The 19,159-nt window shown below is 41.6% G+C and overlaps 1 long non-coding RNA gene across 1 annotated transcript in view; it reads right to left on the bottom strand.

Annotated features, from left to right (window-relative positions):
• The window catches only part of LOC128490221 (uncharacterized), a 67,146-nt gene extending 62,671 nt beyond the window's left edge, over nucleotides 1–4,475 (bottom strand). The window contains exon 1 of the long non-coding RNA XR_008353933.1: nucleotides 3,797–4,475. This is a non-coding gene — a long non-coding RNA (uncharacterized LOC128490221). The remainder of the gene's footprint in view (nucleotides 1–3,796) is intronic.
• Between the last annotated feature and the right edge of the window lie 14,684 nt (nucleotides 4,476–19,159).

Here is a 19,159-nt window from a genome sequence, read left to right as displayed (position 1 = left end):
CTGGGCATACACCTGCTGGTTTCTGCAAAGCTCTATTTTAAAGCTAACAGCACTGAAACATGAAAAGGTCTTTGTTGTAATAAGTGGGTATTTAAAAACGCCTTTGTGGGTTTATACATACATTAAATGGGGATTCACTAAAGTGCTTCTAATTACTGAAGAACTAGCAGGTAGTTTTAACAAAAGAGCTGGTTATTTTGTATGTGTTCCAGAAATACCATTCATTTCCAACCTACAGGTCCACGATCCCTCAGCCATATGCTGTTCTTGATCAAGCACCCTTAGTGTTGGCTATTCTTTGTACCCTTTTCTATTATTATTGTATGCAGGTCTCCCAAAGTTTGGAGTTATAATGAGGGTCCTAAAAAAATAAAGCCCATTCCCCCTAGTCCAACAGATATAGCATCCACTGATGTAACAGTATTCATCTTTCATACGTATTACTGGGAAGCAGTTCATTCCTGCTTCTGAATATTTCCTTATTGGTTAATTCTAAAATAAGGTTCATCCGGGAAAAAAAAAGCCTGTCTTGTTTTTGTTTGTGTTGTGGATTCAGCAAAATCTGGAATAATAATGATTTATCCGGGAAGTGATATAAGATGGCTAACAGTGTCATTCACGGTGGTATTTGCATAAAAAGACTGCTACGTTAATTTAGTGAAGCAACTGATTTTTTTTTTTTTATGAAGGCGTAGATGTTGACGGCAAATACACCACCAAAGATGGTGAAGTCAATTCTCTTGTGTATATTTAAGAGTAGCCTCTCTTAGATACAGAAGCAGACTTAAAACAAGTACGTGCCTTGGAGACACATAGCTCCTTGGATTGTGTGTTTGTAAGACATAAAAACAAGATGTGTGGAACATGCAGTGGTGACAAAAAAAAAACTATTAGCACTGAATGTGGGTACCATCTTACACCAGAAAATGTCACTGAGTTGTCACATTTGACAAAGAGCACTGATGTAGCATAACACAAAATACCAAGTGTAGCATGTTAACTTCAGCCATAGAAGAAAATGCCAGACATGGGAAATCTTTGCAAACCCTCCTAAAATGATAATGGACCCCTTGCGTATCCCGTTGTTTTTTCTTTATACTATAATTGTGTTGGCATTCAAGTTGGCAGTTGTGCAACTTTCAAATATAATAACAATAATAATGAACTTTGATAATAACCTATTCTTGAGATAATGACGGTGCAAGTCAAACACTTTTGCCAATCCCTTGATGATGATAATATATTTTGTTTTCTTCCACTGTTAACGAAGATCGGAAACTCCCCAGACAAAGTAAGGAGACGATGTTCTGAATTTGGATAACACTAAATAGATTTACTTGTACACACCATCATTTAAAGGGCGGGGGGGGGTGTTAACTCCTTGTGTATAATGTTATAATAATGTCAACAGCTTAACATTCAATCCTATGTGTAATAAATCCTAAGTATGTGATAAATGCTGTTTTATATATATGTATATGCTTATTGCTCATTGCAAAACACCAGCTGATTAACGGGGACCACAGTTATCAGCACCCTGGTTCAACTCCCTACATACATTTCAGGATAAGAAGGTTTGCGGAAATTATAGTAAATTAGTACATGGTTTTGTAAGTGTAGCGCTGGAATAATTTTCCCTTTCATTATGCCATGCCCTGTGGTTCTACGCAGACTTATCTTTTCTTCACTCAAGCGTCCTGAACAGTATCCTTAAGCTGGCAACAGACTTAGATGTGTACTCTTCATAATTGCAAATAAGCACAAGTGTTTCATTTTTTTTTTTTGTATTTGTTTTCAAGCCTACAAAAGGATGACCTTCCAGATGTAAACTACTCCTCAGAATAAGTGTTTTTTCTTAAAAATACAAACGATAAAATAATCTAAATGAAAAAATATATATATATATATATATATATATGCATATAAAAAAGCAAAGAAAGAACAAAATAAAGATGCAGATAAATGCTACATTGTGTTCAACCCTTAACTCTGTTCACTTCTGCCCTCATTACTGCGTGACCAATTGCTGCTAATTCTAATGTACAATATACACATGTCATTAGCACACATAAAGCTATTGAATGATTGTCCTTTTGTCCTTGTAGTGAGAAGGTTAAAGCCAACACAAGATTTATACAGATTACGGCAGACTCACAAAAAATAGCCTGAAAGCCATATGCAACTAGATTAAGTAAGAAAGCAAGCACTCAATGGGAAAAAAAGAACATACTGTGGTGTAGTTATCGTACAAGGAATACAAAAAAACCCCAAACAAAATAAGGTAAAACAAATTAGTGCCTACAAGGGTCCTCTCCTCTGTATAATTTAAACTCTCAAGGAGGGACATGGAATCTTACAAAAAATACACACAAAACAATAAAATGAGACAAAAATAACAAAGTCACTGATGTGTTTACTTGAAAGCTTGATCTTGATCTTCCTAGCTAAACAGAAATCATTCAGCTGGATCTGATGAAGAAGGAAGCTTGTGACCAGTGATGATTGAATTACACATTGCTGAAATTGGCATATCCCCCCCCCCAGTACATTTAATTTACATATCCCATATTGTGCCAGGAGCTACATACATTTGAACATCGTTTTTATCAAGAAGTACTCCGTTCTAGGGATTATTTGCAACAAAAGTGTACAGACTGGTGGCTTTTTTCAATTTCAAATATAAATATTGTAAAAGCTGTTGGAAATCCAGTACACTAGAAGAATACCAGTAAAAAAGTCTCCTTTTTGTGGAAGATTTTTTTTTTACCCCATGATCTTGAGATATCATCCATTCTCCTTCTCTAAACATCTTCAGATATTCAGACAAGTATGTCAATAAAACATTTCCACTTGACCTGACTGTGGGACCACATCTCCCTTAGATACACCTTCTCTGTTTGATGCCCTGTCTTGCTATCTTTTTTTCTTTTCCTCTACAATTTAATATACATATTCTTGGCAATCCTGGCAAAAGTTCTTAAACTTTGTTTAGAAACTGGGAAATTACAGAATTTGCAGGTCCCGAGGAGAGATGTTTTATTTGCCCAGCTGTTCTTGGAATTATGGCTTAACCCATTATCCCATGACAGGATCTATTGGCTACACAGTTTCCCATATGATTAATTTTTAACCAATGTGCAGATGGGTGTGATGTAACCTTTTGGTGTCCCAGTATAATGCTGTGTGTCCCCCCCAACCCCCTCCCTCCCTGACTCTCCCATCCACCCCTTTCAAATCCCATTCATCATACACCACCTTCTCCTCTTGCCCTCATCATTCTTTTAAGAGGCAGAAAGTTTAATCCTATAATCACAAAATCAACAGGACAGGGACAGAGGCAATCAAATCCAGGATTGTGGAACTACAGGATGGTTTTGGGGATGTGAGCATCTCAGCATTTTAAGATGTTAAGTGCACAGAACTGAAGAGGCAGCAGATGTCAGATGGTTGACACTTGCAATCAACAGCAATTAAGCAATCACCGGGCTTTTTATCCAAGCATGTCAAGTTAAAAGAGGAACTCGGGGCAGGAGTGAAGGAAACCAAGTTGCCTTCTTACAGAATGTCACTGCTTTGGTGAATCTGGTACCCTAGGTGATACATTAGTGGATGGTTATAGCAATATTGTAATGATACAAATTACCCAGAATGTAGCAATATTCTAGGGGGTTTCCTTCCATTCTGTAACCTACCAGCTGGACCCTGCAGCATGTGCTTTATGCATCTATACTCACAACACTGGAACTGACAGCAGCTATAGAGTGTACCAGCTCAGTGCATGCCCCCCATGGCTTACCTGGCAGGTATTTGGGGTCCTTCAGTCCTGCTGCCTCGGTGACTAGAAGGGATCACTCTGTTTCCTCCTCATAGACTGAGGCTGCTACACAGAAGGTATGTGCACTGTAAGCAGAGATGGGAGGGTCTGCATCTGTCAGCTGATCTTTATTACAGGCAGGCACACACACGGCAGTGCATCCTCTCTGCACAGCACGGAAGAGCTTGTTTTCGATTTTTGAAGTTTGTGCTGTAAGTGATAGAGGAGAGCGAGCTAAGATGTCACTAGGCTGCTAGGAGTGAAGCCTCACCACACTGCAGCTTCTCCGGCATCCCTCCGGTGGGCAGGGAGGACACAGTGCTTTGCTAGCAGCTTATTGGCTCTTTGCTTAGGATGCTGCCCTGAATATCCAATCTAGCAGCACAAATACATCCTGCATCGCCCATCCCATCTATTACTATCCCCAAGATGGGCAGGGAGGTGGGGTGCAAGGGAGGAAGGAGATCCCGGCGAATGACAATCAAGGACATCGTGTGAGTCCTTTAGGACCTGCAAAGTGACCCCTGCTTAGTCTGCAAGCGGCGCATGTAGTGTGTTTATGGGGGACCCGGGGGGGGAGGCAGGAGCACAGCTGGCTGTGACCTGAATATGCCCCAGGAAACCCCAGCCTCCCGGGACTGCGTGTGATTTATCATCCGTAACAAAGCGTTTGCGCTGGGATGGAAGACTGGGCAGCTAGGTGTAGGGGGTGGGGAAGCCCTGACAGAAGGCAGAAATCACGAGTGACCCATACAGTACAAACATCGCCCGAGCACTGTATGCTCATCATCCCCTCCAAATCCTCTTATTTGTACTGATTTGTCAGGATTTCCGTCAGCCTGGAGTGATCGTCTCTTTAACCCCTTAGTGGCACTATTCCTCACTACAAGGTTATTAGGATAAGCTTACATATGGGGTTAAGATCACTTTAGTGCCGACGCTTGGGACCGATTGACGCGTCCCATCCCGGGTAAACAATGAGGGGAATCCCAGATGTGAAGCATCCTCAGATGCCCCCTGTGTTTGGGATCTGGCAGGATCGCCCTGGCAGCGGAGTGCAGCTGTGCTTCAAGCTGATGCTCACTCGTGCCTGATCTCCTTGCAGGCAGCTTTCTATATCCCCCGGTGCTGCAGCTGACACACGAGTTGATGTAGGAGTGGAGGAGGGGGAAAGGAACAAAAGCTTTTAACACTCTCTCTACCATTATAGAGGGTGAGGAGAGGAGGCATATAGGAAACCTCTCCCCCAACAGACCCAGCCAGGACAGGAGTTAATGTCTGAGGACAGGTTGACAACCCAACCTTCTTAATGATTTGCAGGAGTAGGCAGCAATATCGCTCATGGTGGACATTTACTGGGGTCTGTGGTGGCCAATTTAATGATGCTCTATGGACCTTCACCAATCTTGCCACGGAAGCTTTGCCTATCCCTAAAGATGTATCTGAACTCCCTGTATTCACAGAAGGAAATCTTTCAAAGGAGCACTGAGCTTTGGGGACTCTATTTCAATCAGTGCACCATTTTGCTCTTCCCAGTGAAAATAACATTAGAAAATGGTCTGCTTTACATAACAGAGATTCTCAACTTCGGTCAACCAAGTAACAGCGCTGATTGCCTCAGGTGCAGCGTCTTTGTGAAGACATAATCAGGATGAGAAGTCATTGTCACAGAATTGTAACTAATGTGTGGTACTGATCATTGATCACAGCATTAAATTGGTGCCAGTCACATCCCCTTTCAAAGTATCTTACTGTGAGTCCTGACACAGGCATGATTCGAGGTGGACACAGCCTTACTAAGGACCAATACAGAAATAGTATAGGGTAGACTGACAAGATACATACATATACACTGCCCTTACACACGCCTGCCCATACGCAAACACATATTCACGCATAAATTTATACACAAACATCTGGGTATACATTTGACCTTATATACCAATTTTGCTTCACAGAAGCACTTTCAAAACACATGTTCTCTCCCGCTTTCTCTCTTTTTTTCTCTCTCTCTATCTTTTCTCCCTTTTCTCTCTTCCCACTCTCTCTCATGTATTTTCTCTGTAACATTTACTTTAATCTATGGTGGTCCTGTGGTGGGAGCACAAGGTCTGTTCCTACAGACCTTTACTTCAGTGCTCTCTTGCAGTGCGTGTGGCTTTAGTGCTGAACCAGAATATGATATCAATAGCTGGCGCACAGCACGAGGGAACACTGAAACAGATGTCTGTAGGAACAGACCTCATGCTTTCTTCATTTTGGGCTAGTTAGAAGGTGATTAATGGCATCCCCAACCTTACCTGCTCTTCCAGCAACGGACAGTCCAGTTCACCTCTGAAGGTCACCAGAATAGTGACTGACACATGGTGGTGATGGACTGCAGTGCCCATGTATTGACACCATGCTGACCCCTGGTCCTGACTCACATACGTTTTATATATTAGTGTGATAGCACAACCTCAATGGTGTTTACAAGGCTACACCAAATCTCTAGTATGTTATTTTAATATAAATCATGTGTGGATAACAGATAGTTAGATCTAAAGTTGTATACGACTTTTACATATAATGCATGTCATTTTATATTTAAATATTTGCAAGATTTTTCACCAAAAAAGTGATTTGTATTTGATTTGCAGTGGGATGAAGAATGTTATCCGGTGCTTCATAATGCATACATAATATAGTGATTAAATCACACTAAAATGTTTTTTGGGGGATTTGTTTTACCAATTCACTTTAATTTTAGTGCCTGTTTATGAACTTACAAATGTAAAACCAATATATCTGCCAGACTATCAGTGTAACTCAATAAAAATGTCAGTGAGATCCCTAGCAAAAATGTTATCACTATAACCAGATATTTCATATCTGACATGTCTGCAACTGAAAAACAAAAAAACCTAAGCTGGATTCATAATATATAATGGGATCAGACTGAGACAAATTGGGCCCTGGCACTTTAAGGCTTTTAAGACTCCTTAAGAGGCCACACGCTGTCGATTGAAGAAGCTGTTTGTATTCAGCAGGAGGCCTCATGGTACATTATTTCATTGGCCACTCAAGCAGCTTTGCTAGTAGGGGGTTTATTTGGCAGCAGTCCACGAGGCATTTCCCTGGTGTGCCCGATGGAAGTCTGATAAGTATGAGTCAGCCCCAAAGTGAATATACCATTATAAAAAAAAACTTAAAGGGTAACTCACAATGTTTTTTGTTTTGTTTCATTGTGGTATAGTTATTCAGTCAGCAAGGTATCTGTATACTTTGAAGGCGTAAGTGTATTCCATGGGTGTTCTTACATCTTTTGCTGTTTATCCCAGCCAGACTTTGAACCAAATGTGATGGGACTCTCCTCCAAGGACATCAGACACCTCATGTGGGAAGCTGTGTGTTCCTGAAAACTTATAGCGAAGATCTGGCAAAGGGGAAAATAAGCTTTGTGCTTTTGGTGAATGTGTGGTGGACGGCATAGTGTTTACAGGTGGTGTTTCTGCCAGATAGCTAGTATTGGGACATAAGCTAGGCTTGCTCCCGTGGTTGAATGATGCATCTAGAAGGAAACAAGAAGGAGACTTGCAAGGATGAAACTACTGCCGCATACTGTAGCCCAATGCTATTTCTACACCAGTAACAGGTACGTAAAGATATCCTTGTTTAAGATAAGGCAAAGGGTTAAAACGTATTTGAAGTAACAAAAAGCAATACAAAAAATAATACTCCTTTGGAAATTTTCGATTACCATTTACCAATCACCATTAGGGTAGGGTGACTGTTGTGGTTGTAGCCTGTTTTATGGAAAAATATGCTAATATTTAATAATGAACAAAGATTTTGGTAAACACATCTAACAATACAACAATAAATGTATTTGATTCCAGAATACAGTAAAATTATGTAAATATGAATACCAAGAGACGTTATGATATATAATGATATAATTTATTAATATCGAAAATTTCATGATATCAAAAAGGGTATCATAACAAAATTACAGATTACGATTATATTCTATATAACATTGTATTAATGTGTACTTAACTTCGGAGAGGATCAGCATACCAAATGACTCCTTTGATGATCATTGTCCAAAACGGCCCTTGATTCGAGGTTGATATAGAAGACTTTAAGGGAACCTTTAGTAGTTGTTTTCAAATGTTTAGTTACAATACTAGTCCTAGTTTCTTGGCACTTAACTAGCCCAAGAAGCCCAACAGCTTCCTATTTCATACTTTTGCTCCCTTCTGCCATGCTGCTCCATTCTCCTTCCAGTTTGTCCTGCTCCTCTCCCTTCTTCCAGGAGTTCCTGATATCCCATGGTTTCTGGTATAACCATATGCCTTTTCATGTAGGCAGCCATTATCCATGGTCTTAAACAACAGATGTACACATCGTTACTCACTCTCTAGTGCTACCTGGTGGTAGAGGTAATGCACTACTTAAACTATAGAAATAATTGGTATAGTAATGTATGCCACAGTTAGGGGAGCTACAGGGAGATACAGATATTACATCTGTGACAAGAATCACTAATAATGGACGACACAACCTATGTCAACTATAGTGACCAAATTATACGTATAACACGAGACAGCTATGGAAAATATACCATGCAGGGCTGCGTTAAAATTATTGCTGCCCTCCCGCATGCATTTTTTATGAGAACCCCTATTTAACTAAGCCATCTGGGTGCCTTGAGGGAGAAGGATTAAACTGTCCAACAAGTAATCTAAATGCAAAACCAAAAAAGTGAAGTGATGTGCTAACCAACAACCTACATACAGTGCAATTACCTTATTTAAAGGTATAGTGATCCTCTTAAGGGATATCACCCAAGCAGTTATGACATAGGAAAAAAAACAAACACAGAATAGTGTACTCTATCTGGTAACCAGGGAAGCTTGTTACATACAGTGTATGGAAGGCTCACTCACATTTTTACTCACTGAGTAGATCCTGCTCAGTATATTCAGCCCGAAAAAGTCCCAAAAGGTAACTGTATACTGTAAAGGCAATACTCCAGAATCCTGCAGAAGGATACAAGGAGAAGGTAGTGGCAGTTAAACATATACAGTGTTTATTATTTATTATACCACAAAAGCATAAAGTATCTTACATGAAAGTACACTTTTGGTACAGTGGTACACTCCAAAGTAGTCATTTCAAGCAGTTTATGCCCTCATGTGTTCCTTAACAATACACCAATCTCCAGAGGGATCTGAAAAACCACACACTGATGAATCTGACTGTGCTGATCCGAGGAGATCCCAAAAACCTGCACTGTAGGTGGTAAATGAGGTCTGTCATTGAGAAATGTGGGAATAGGGAACTGTTATATTCCATTAACACTCAGCAGGTGCATTATAACAGAACAAGAATACTCATTTTCTACGGCCACTTATTATTTTGGTGATGGTGATATCGACACCTTTATTAAAGAATATTTTTGGGTAAAATTAATAATGTGCCATGTAGATACTGTCTGTTAACCACAGCTCAGCGATTCCAAAATTTGCATTAGACCAGTATGTGGCTTAGGATGACTGCAAACAGAGTAAAATAAAAGTCTGACATAGGAAAGGTCTCCTCCAGCTAACTAATTATCTCTATTTTATTTTACAAGTTACAATTCTCTTGATCCTTCGTCAGTGTATGATTGTCAGCTATGACTGTCAGTATCAGCTATAGAGAAAACATTGGGAATGCATGGATAGATTCAGTAGAATCCCCCACTATTCAGTGTCCTCCCTGCCTCCAGTCCCTTCACTTGCAGGACTTAAGTGTGCGACCAAACAAGTCTCCTGCGTGCCACTATGCATATGTGCTATGCCCACCATCAGGCAGCTCCAGCAGGGATGTGCAAGAATTCTAGAGGGTCTAATGAGGCTCCTGGTGCACTTGCACAGAAAATACTCTTTCCTGCCACTGATTGGCTGGCAAAAGTGGTACGAAACTCGTACTGTGCATGGAGTAGAGAATTTTATGTTTTTTGCATAACGATTAAAGAATGCATATTGAAGTTCTTATAAAGTACTATAATATCCATTATTTGTTGACAGGACGGTAAAATGATCCTTTAACCCCTTAAAGACCAATGACCTGCCAGATACGTCACACAAAAACGGTCAGTTAATGACAAGTTAGTTAAACAAGCTTAGAAAGCTTGATCTACAATCACTTTCTTAGCTTAAACAGTATTGCTGTAATGCCTCAATGTAAAGGCATTCAGCTGCACTGAGATCGGCATCAGGGGCCATGTCTGGCCCCTCCCCGGGATGCCAACGTCCGCCATACACTGTATGGCAGCGGACGCCCATTTTAAAAGAGTTGTGTAAAGAGGGGAGTCCAGACCACAGATAACTCTGGGTGATATTGTATTCACAGACAACATAGCTTTTTGTTGTCAATACATCTAGTGTATTATGTTGCATGTTCATGAAGTCAGCAGTTTACACAAATTTGGAATGGACTTTGTGAAAAAGTAGAGATCTATATTTGCAAAAATGTATGTTTAGTAAAGTACAGTGGCAAGACAAAGTTAAGCGAACCCTTTGGTATTAACTGGTTTTCTGCATTAATTGTTCATAAAATGTGATCTGATCTACACATCTAAGTCACAACTATAGACAAACACAATGTGATCAAGCTAACAAAACACAAAAAATGTTAATCTTTCATTTCTTTATTGAACACACCCATTAAACATTCACAGTGCTGGTGGAAAAAGTAAGTGAACCCTTTGGATTAAATAACTAGTCAACCCTCCTTTGGTCGCAAAAACCTCAAACAAGAGCTTACTGGTAGCTGCGGATCAGACCTGCGCAACATTCAGGAGATATTTTGGACCATTCTTCCAACTGCTTAAAGCTTAAGAACTGCTTAACACTCGGCCATATTCCCAGGGTCTGGTGTGAACGGCTCTCTTGAGGTTATTCCACAGCACCTCTAATGGGACTAATGCGCCCTGGCTCTCACAAATCAACAATTCTTGATTGTAGGTGTTACCTCCTCCGTGGTAGGGGAGCTGAGACGCAGCCCGCGCGTCCAGCCCCCTGCTCGTTCCGTTGGCGGGAGCCGCCGCCAGGTCCGTCCGGCGGTTAGACGCGCGTCCCCGCAGAGATCACTGGATCCTGACGGGGCGCGCGCCTCGACGTCAGGAGTGCCGTTCGCGCATGCGCGAACGGCTAACTCATAAATATTCATGTCGCTTCTTAAAGCGACATTTATCTTTTTTCCTCCTCCCCCTAATTAGGTGGGTAGGAGGATCCTGTAAGTGAGAGGGATATTTAAACCCTCAGTAGGCACTTCACCTTTGCCTGTGATAGTGCCTAATAGCCTTCACTAGCGTTCCATATTCCTTTGTTATTTATTGGTTCTGACTCCGGCTAGTTTTTGACCTTGATGTTTGCTGCCTGCCCTGACCTCAGCTCGTGACCCCGACTACTCTTTTGCCTGACCCCTGAATTTATTATTTTTTATTTATTATTTTCGTTCCTGGATTTTGTACTGCGCTACGCTCCTGTGTCCGTGATTCACTTTGGTGTTTCGTTGCTGGGCCCTCCATCTCCGCCAGGAGGCGCCTTCCCAATTTCTGCAGCGAGGATCTTCTGCTGTATTGCAGACGTGACAGTTATCACAGGCCCGACATGGATCCCGCAGACTTGGCAAGGATGTCCAATCGTCAAGACAGACAGGATCAAGTCCTGGCGGCTCATGCATCGCAACTACAGTCTTTGGAACGGAAACTGGATGATGTCGCTGACCTCCTCAGATCCATGGCCACCAATCTGTCTCCTCCCGTCGGCCAAGGTACAGCATCTGATTCATCTTCACCAGCACCTGGATTCGGTACGCCGGTCAAAGCACCCAAGATGCCTTTGCCAGATAAATTTTCCGGAGACCCTCAAGAATGCAGGGGTTTTTTGAATCAGTGCACTCTACACTTCCGAGCTCATCCTCACACCTTTGCCTCTCATAATAACAGAGTGACTTTTATTATCAACCTTTTAAAAGGAGAAGCATTAGCATGGGCATCACCTCTGTTGGAACAGAATTCACCCATTCTGGAAGATGCTGACGCTTTTATTGCTTCGTTCAGGGCAGTGTTTGATGCTCCCGGGAGACGAGAGTCGGCTGAATCCAATTTGCTGGAGATTCAACAGGGAAGTAGAACGGTGGCCCAGTATGCCGTAGAATTTCGCACGTTAGCATATGAGACCGACTGGAATATCAGCGCTCTGAAATCCGCCTTTCGTAGGGGTCTTAATGGGTCCTTAAAAGATGCTCTTACCTATCGTGACATACCTCATGATTTGGAAAATCTGATTGCATTATGTCTGCGTCTAGAAGCCAGAGGTCAAGAAAGAAGTTTCGAGCGAGACAGAGAACGCGACAGAAGGCCACGTCAGTTTAGACCTCCTGTTCGTCCAATTTTTCAGACCCCTACAAAACCTGCTGCTGCTGCTGATGCTGCTGCTACTGCTACTGCTGATGAACCTATGGAAATAGGCCCTGTACTTCATCTTACAGCTGAGGAGAAACAGCGCCGCAGAACTTTGGGGTTGTGTTTGTATTGTGGCAAAAAAGGACATTTGATTTATACATGCCCCAGGAAGTCGGGAAACGCCAGAACTTAGTGAAGTTAGGAGGTGCTTCACTAAGTGCTACTGTTGCTACACCTCCTCAGACTCAGAGACTTTTTGTTCCCATCATGCTACAGTGGCCAGGCCACCAAGTGGCCACTCAAGCTTTCATCGATTCAGGGGCCGCTGAGAACTTTATAGACAGAACCTGGGCTCTGGAGAATAATGTTCCGTTACAGCCAAAATCTCTGAAGACTTCTATCGCTGCTCTTGACGGTTCTCCATTAGGTACTGGGATCGTGTCCCTCCAAACGGAGGTTATTGGTGCCGTAGTCGGAATTCTCCACTCTGAAGAAATACAATTTGATGTTTTGTCCAGCCCACATATACCCATTATATTGGGAATGTCTTGGCTTCAACAACATAATCCCAGCATAGACTGGAGAGAAGGACAGATTCTGGCTTGGAGTCAAAGATGTTTGGAGAACTGCTGCAAGACTCCCACTAAGTTGAATTTAATTCTAGAAGTTCCTGCTACAGATCCTCGTCAATTGGTACCTTCTCAGTACTGGGAGTATTTAGATGTGTTTTCTAAACGACAAGCAGAGACTTTGCCTCCCCACCGCGCATATGATTGTACAATAAAGTTGTTACCTGGCACCAACCCACCCAAGGGACACACATATCCCTTATCTCAACCGGAGAATCAGGCTTTGGCTCAGTATATTGATGAAAGTCTAAAAAAGGGGTTCATCAGACCTTCAGCATCCCCGGCGGGAGCAGGCTTCTTCTTTATTTCTAAAAAAGACGGCTCATTACGCCCCTGCATCGACTATCGTGGGTTAAATAAAATAACCATTAAGAACAGGTATCCTCTGCCGCTCATAACAGAACTGTATGATCAACTGAGGGATGCCACCATTTTTACTAAACTTGATCTGCGTGGGGCGTACAACCTGGTTCGGATTCAAGAGGGTGATGAGTGGATGACGGCTTTCAATACCAGATACGGACATTATGAATACCTTGTGATGCCTTTTGGGCTATGTAATGCCCCAGCGGTATTCCAGAACTTTGTAAATGACATTTTCCGTGACATGTTGCTGTCCCACGTTATGGTGTATCTCGATGATATTTTGATTTACTCTAAGAATCTGGTGGAGCATCGGCAACATGTTAACCAAGTATTACAAAGATTACGAGAACACTCATTATTTGCTAAGGCCGAGAAATGTGAATTTGAATGTGACAAGGTGAAGTTTTTGGGCTATATATTATCTGCGGGGCAACTGGAAATGGATCCTGACAAATTGGCAGCCATCAAAGACTGGAAGGAACCCTCTGATATTAAGGGTATACAGCGATTCGTAGGATTTGCCAATTACTATCGTCGTTTCATTCGAAATTTTTCTCAGATCATCGCTCCTATAATTGCTCTCACTCGGAAGGGGGCTAATCCTAAAGTTTGGACCCCGGAAGCTAAAGGAGCCTTTGAGAAACTGAAGCTGGCTTTCACTTCAGCACCTATTTTACAACGGCCTGATCCTGATTTGCCCTTTATTTTGGAGGTTGATGCATCAGAAACTGGAGCGGGAGCCATACTGTCCCAGCGGAATCAAATCTCCAATCGTCTTCACCCGTGTTCGTATTTTTCCAAGACTTTCTCTACCACCGAACAAAATTATGATATCGGAAACCGTGAACTATTGGCTATTAAATTGGCCTTAGAGGAATGGCGACATCTGCTTGAGGGGACGGCGATTCCTGTTACGATTCTGACTGATCATAAGAATCTGGTATATATCGAGAAAGCTAAAAGACTCAATCCTCGACAAGCTCGGTGGGCTCTGTTCTTCACTCGCTTCAATTTTTCAATTTCGTTTCGTCCGGGTTCCAAGAACACGAAAGCTGACGCACTGTCAAGGAAGCATGAGGCACCTGATCGAGAGACTCCTGTTGAACCTATCATACCATCTACCAAGATAATTGCCACCATCCATAGTACACTTTTGTGGCATATTTCTAAGTCGCAAACGCCTCGGCCTAAAGGACATATAACCCCTCCTGGAAGACTCTATGTTCAACCCCGGTTTCGTAATGCTGTTCTCTCCTGGGGTCATGCCTCACCTGTAGCTGGTCATCGGGGAACTCGTAACGTCAAGTTTCTTCTACAGAGACATTTCTGGTGGCCTACTATGTCGCGGGACATATTGGACTATGTACAAGCTTGTAACGTTTGTGGTCACAATAAAACACCACGCACCAGACCTGCTGGATTATTATGTCCGCTACCGGTTCCTGAGCGTCCATGGCAACATATAGCCATGGATTTTGTCACGGATCTACCTTCCTCCAGGGGTCACACTACCATCTTAGTGGTTGTTGATCTTTTTAGCAAACAGGCTCATTTCATTGCTCTCTCCAAACTCCCATCAGCTAGTATCTTGGCGGACACATTCATGAAGGAGATTATACGTCTTCACGGAGTTCCACAAGTAATAGTTTCCGACAGAGGGTCGCAATTTATCTCCAGATTCTGGAGAGCAATGTGCAAACTCATGGGGATAGAATTACATTTTTCTTCTTCTCATCATCCTCAATCTAATGGGCAGGCTGAAAGAACCAACCAGGTTCTCAAGCAGTATCTGCGAATGTATGTTTCCGAGGATCAGTCTGATTGGTCATCGCTGCTACATCTTGCTGAATGGTCCTACAATAGTTCATATCACGAATCCTTAAAAATGTCTCCGTTTAAAGCAGTGCATGGATATGAACCTTCATTTTGGCCTCAGGATACTAGTACCACAGGGGTTCCGGCAGCTGAAGCACAATTTCGTGTTTTACAGGACCATTGGGCAGCTCTTGCTGAACATCTGAAGAGCACTAAAAAGCTGCAAAAGAAAACGGCCGATAAATATCGCTCGCAAGGACCCGTGCTTAACCCTGGTGATTATGTGTGGCTCTCCACAAAATATCTGAAACTTCAACAAGCTGCCAGAACTTTAGGTCCTAAATATATCGGTCCCTATAAAATCAAGACAAGAATTAATGAAGTTACGTATTCTCTGGTCTTACCGAGAACATTACGCATTAACAATGCATTTCATATTTCCTTACTGAAACCTGTAATTTCTAACCAATTCTCCCCCACGGTTCGCACTCCTGATCCTGTCATTATTCAAGGGGAGGAAGAATATGAAGTGCAGGCTATTTTAGATTCTAGAAGGACACGAGGGAGGCTTCAATATTTTATCAGATGGAAGGGATATGGTCCTGAGGAGAGTTCCTGGATTCCTGCCTCCAATGTCCATGCTCCTGTTAAGATTCGTGCGTTCCATAAAAAATTTCCACAGAAACCTGCCCCTGATCGCCAGGATGTCTCTCATAGTAGGGGGGGTACTGTTACCTCCTCCGTGGTAGGGGAGCTGAGACGCAGCCCGCGCGTCCAGCCCCCTGCTCGTTCCGTTGGCGGGAGCCGCCGCCAGGTCCGTCCGGCGGTTAGACGCGCGTCCCCGCAGAGATCACTGGATCCTGAAGGGGCGCGCGCCTCGACGTCAGGAGTGCCGTTCGCGCATGAGAGGGATATTTAAACCCTCAGTAGGCACTTCACCTTTGCCTGTGATAGTGCCTAATAGCCTTCACTAGCGTTCCATATTCCTTTGTTATTTATTGGTTCTGACTCCGGCTAGTTTTTGACCTTGATGTTTGCTGCCTGCCCTGACCTCAGCTCGTGACCCCGACTACTCTTTTGCCTGACCCCTGAATTTATTATTTTTTATTTATTATTTTCGTTCCTGGATTTTGTACTGCGCTACGCTCCTGTGTCCGTGATTCACTTTGGTGTTTCGTTGCTGGGCCCTCCATCTCCGCCAGGAGGCGCCTTCCCAATTTCTGCAGCGAGGATCTTCTGCTGTATTGCAGACGTGACAGTAGGTCTACTTAAGAATAGCAAGCTCAAAATGTTTTAGTGTTTTTTTTATGTCAAAGTAGCTCTAAAACACGCCTCCAATACTATTTATTGATTGGACTCCAGGTTTGCTAACCCTATACTACAATTAGCTTTTGTTGAAGTGTTTAGCCTATGGGTTCAAATTCTTTTTCCAACCCACACTGTGAATGTTTGAATTATGTATTCAACAAGGAGAGGAACAATATAATGATTTGTGTGTTATTAATTAAAACAGATTGTGTTTGTTCTTTATTGTAACTTAGATGAAGATCATATCATATTTTAAGGCAAATTTATACATAAATACTGGTAATTCAAAAAGGGTTCCCTTACTTTTGATTGCCACTGTATTTAATTACTATTTGCTCTCTGAATCTAATGCTCATTAAAAGCTGCTTACTGTGCATTTCTGTATAGATCACAATGACCATAATCTCTGTCAACTGTGCTGCGTGGTCTAGAACAAGGGACTCATTAGTAATGCAGACCATCTGTTCTTTTGATAAGGTGACTAGGATAGGATAGTGTAGGGAAAACATTCAGCATTTATGGGTATGGTGATGTTTATTGGCAAGAAGGATGAATACATTTGTGCTAGGGTACGTTGAAACACAACAGGGGGCATTGATGGAACTAGGAACATGGAGACACGGTCCATACACATATGGTCAATAGCATTAGTGAACTTGCTTTGCTAACTGGTTACAGCCCATTATGGTGGAGCTCATATAGGAAGTATATCTAGGAATGACCTAGTGATAAAAGAAATCCTTTGTTTTTCAAAATGTATGGTGTATTTTAGGAAAGATATATTAAACAGAAGTAAGTAAAATGCAAACTATATTTTAAGGTGACATATGCTGATTGGATTAGTCATCTTCTTTGTAGAACTATGGTTTATGGAATGGCACAAAAATGTGTTCACAAAATATGAAATAATACATGCACAAAGAGATATGACAGTTTAGAAATGTAATTTAGAACAAAATGTATTATGGCGGCAGTAATTACATTTTGAAAATGCTACTTCCAATCTGTACTGTTTTCCACTTAGTTTTTCTTATGTCTTGTTTGAGGACCAATTCAGAGTCAGCCTTAGGTGCCAAGACAAGCACTGCCAAATGCCAACTATCTCAATGAGAATAGAACAGAGTGCCATCATTGAGATTTAGGTGACGGATGTGTTTGCTATTGCTTGGGTGTAGTCCCACCAAAAAGTCATAGTAAAGACCACCAACGGTCTCCCATTCACATGACTCAGACCTTTCCACTGGTGCATTTCGCTGTTTCATGGTGTACCAACAAGGGCCCCATCTTCCTGTTTCTATTTACCAAGATGGGTGTCACAAGGAAATATTAGCTTTTTTTGCAAAATGGACAACTTTAGATTGTGGTGCTAGGAAAAAGTATTTCTCCCTTCCTGATTTATTCTATATTTGCTTCTTTGTCACATTTAAATGTTTCAGATCATCCAATTAATTTGTTGGCCTGTTCTTCTTGGCAGAAGTGTTTCATTCAGCCACATTGGAGGGTTATTGAGCATGGACTGCTTTTTTAAGGTCATGCCATAGCAAATTGGAATTCAAATTGGATTCAAGCCAGGACACTCCAAAACCTTCATTTGTTTTTAGTTTTTTAGCCATTGAGAGATGGCTTTTGTGCTTTGGATCATCGTCCTGCTGCATAACTCAACATGCGCTTGAGCTTTAGGTCACAAACTGATGACTGGACATTCTCCTTTGAGATTTTGGCAGTAATCATGAATGGATGTGTCTAGTGAAATTGAACCCAATAATACATAACATTTGGTTAATTGGTTGATTTATTAACTAAGGCAATTGTTTTTTCCCTTAAAGTGTTAAAAGAAGAAATGTGGTCATACTTCCCAATAATCTTATGTTTGAAGCCATCAGCGCTATGTGGTCTATAATTTAGCTTTTTCTAATTTTTGACTTATTTAGATATATAGATGTATTTTTTATATGTTTTTTTCCCTTTATTTTACATTAAATCTTTGAGCCTCAGTTAAGCTTACATTTCTCTCTCCTCTTTTTTTGCACCAGTATCTAAATAACACTGCTTACAGTCTCTGGGGGAGGAAGGACTGTTCTCCGAGTGTCATTTGCAGATACTTATCTCACACTCTGATTAGTTGGAGGATCACACCCAAGCTGCACACATGACGCTGTATGTGGTTCTACAGCAGAACACAGAGAAAATGCCTGATTCAGCACCATGGAGAGCAGCGAAGCAGATTTAGATAAAAGCAGGTCTGTTTGAGACGCAGACTGCTTTAAGATATCTCTGCTGTTGTTTGTTTGCTGTCCGACTTGGGCTATTAATACATCTACAAATCATTTCTTTCTGACACTTATATTAATAAAGAATAAAGAACATGTTCATCCTTTATGAAAACATTTAGAAAAAATATGCAGAGCGTAATGCATAATTTTTTATATACCAGTCGCATTATAATAATGCTCTTTTTCTTTTAACACTTTCTATATTTTAAAAATGCTATAAACAAATATTTCATGGTGTTACTTGTGCTAAAAAATATAGGAAAGATCTGTTTTTACTTGCGAGAGCTCTGTGTACTCTACAGACGTAAGAAACTTGTTTGTACAGCTGCATGTCAATTTACTCTAGTAGGTTAAATCAGATGTATGTCTCGCGCCATTTAAACTTTCCCAGTTACTACTCGCTTGTTTATTGAGCTGGCCTCATTGACTCTTGGGTGCATTATACACCTGGACTATCCTTCTGGATTCTTGAATCATTTTCATAAAATGACCTCTGCCCACCTGGGCTATTTGC

This window comes from Spea bombifrons, chromosome 4 (assembly GCF_027358695.1).
Source record: "Spea bombifrons isolate aSpeBom1 chromosome 4, aSpeBom1.2.pri, whole genome shotgun sequence".
NCBI lineage: Eukaryota > Metazoa > Chordata > Amphibia > Anura > Pelobatidae > Spea > Spea bombifrons.
The sequence above is the reverse complement of the archived record's forward strand: the minus strand, read 5'-3'. Positions and strand labels throughout refer to the sequence as shown.